This window comes from Chaetura pelagica, unplaced genomic scaffold, assembly GCF_000747805.2.
Source record: "Chaetura pelagica isolate M959 unplaced genomic scaffold, ChaPel_1.0 scaffold142, whole genome shotgun sequence".
NCBI classification, from domain to species: Eukaryota; Metazoa; Chordata; class Aves; order Apodiformes; family Apodidae; genus Chaetura; species Chaetura pelagica.
Window position 1 is genome coordinate 12,004,807 of NW_009952973.1, and position 2,109 is coordinate 12,006,915.

Genomic DNA, 2,109 nt, shown 5'->3' on the forward strand with positions numbered 1-2,109 from the left:
GTGTAGAAACTAAAGCAGATAGCTTGAGGCATCATTTTGGGACCCTTCTGTTTTGGGAAGGATGCCTAGGGTGAAATCACAGCCTTGCAGCAATTGTGATACCCACAGGGCAGTCCAGAGATGATGTTGTAACTCCAGTAGTTCCATAAGGCTGTCTAAATTGGATAGTTCAGTACTGAAAAAGTTTTCAGGTCATTTGAGGTTGACTCAGCTGATGTATCCTGCTTGAGACATCCAGTATGCCTAAAGAGGTTTTCAGTGTTGAAAACTGATATATAGACAGTGAAATAGCCATCCATGGCTCAGATATATTTACAGTACCATAACACAGAACACTACAAAATACACACTCAGAGAGAAAAAACAAAAAAAAAAAAAAAGTAACTTGACTTGGAACAGTATGGAAGCTGTAAATATATGCAGAATAGGATTATGCAGAATAGGCTGGAAAGGATTACACATATTTAATCTAAAGATATTGCCCTAAAGAGTCACTTAGCTGTCTGCCATTCAGTATTAACCACATTACTGCAATTATCTCCTATTCAGACTACAGTCAGACAACTGTGATGTATCATTTATAGCTATGTGATAAGTAATATTTGGGTTTTTAAAAAACTTTTCTTAACCACGTGTGTACTTGAAGTATGTCAGTTGAAGGGAGCAGCAGAGCTTCAAAGGAAATATTAATAGGTGCATTATCATGGCATCAGACGAACAAAATAATGTATTTTCATCAAAGGAACACTTCCAGCAATAGGAAAGGCTGGTATATGTAGCATGTGTATCTCTTGCTTAAAGAATGAGCAATGGTGACATTTAGAAGTTCCTCAGCTACGTGTTAGGATTTTCACTTGTTTTCCTTGTCTACTGATAAACAAAGATTTAGCAGAATTGCGTAAGTGGCTGTGCTCTATGAATGTTCTTTCTTGTCTTTCTGTATAATGGAGTCTTAGTAATTTTGGGGTTAGCATTTGGGTATATAGGTAAATCAGTATTAAGCTTGGTTTTGAGGATTTGTGTGAATCTCTTGGAACTGAATTACGTCATCATCCTAGTCTGGGATCACTGTAACAACATTTTTTTTTACATGAAGGAATAAACACCTGTTGAATGAATACATTTTCTCCAGCTTTTCATCTAGTAACATCATGCTAGTTGTAAACACATACTAGTTCAGTGACCTATGATGATAAGGTTGTATACTATTTAAAACATGAGAAGAGGGTGGAATTTCAAAGCATCTTTGGAGAAAGGCCTTCTTTAACTGTGTTTCCCTTCTGAAGTTGTCTGTCAATTCATTTTTATGTCTTTAGAGGATGTTGCATAGTTTTACAGTAGCTGCATGGAATAACTTGCTGCTTGATCAGATGATGATATTTTGCACACGTAGCTGCTTTCCTTTAAAATGGATAGGACAGAACCATAGACAGTCCAACAGCTAAACATGCAGAATTTCTTGTTTTCCATGCCAGATTCCAAGTATAGGCATACAGATGAGGAATTTGGGATATTATGTTTTTCTGGTTTATTTTGTGTTTGTTACAACCATGTACTTCAGTGTGATCTGCCAGACAGGTCTAGATTCAGTAATATGCTGCTTTCATTCCATTTTGCATGTGTTTGGTATTTTGTTAAAGTTTGACATTTTACAGAGAGTAAGGGGCCTTAATTCAAGAAAACTAGAGGAGTAAAATGGTAAATAAATATATTAGATTTTACCTATATATTCTTAGAAATCTCTGTGATTAAGATAGGATTGAAAACATTTGTGGTTTTAACCTGTTGTGTCAGAGAGGGATTAATCCACCTCTGATTATTTTAATATTTCCTTTTTTTTTAAGCCTCAACTATTTTTCAGCAGTTTGGTGAAAAATCCAGTGTAAGCCCTAACACAGAAAGCTTTAAAGGCAAGTTTACCCCTTTGAAGCCTGTATCTCTGAACTACATATGAAGGCTTAATGAGGACACTTCCTTGCAGCTTCATTCAAATATTGATTGATTGTGCACACTGCATTAATTTCCAGAAGTATAAACTACCATTAGTCTTAAACAGTGTTGCTCTCCTCTAAAGAAAATACTTTTACTTTTTTTTTTTTTTTTTTTTTT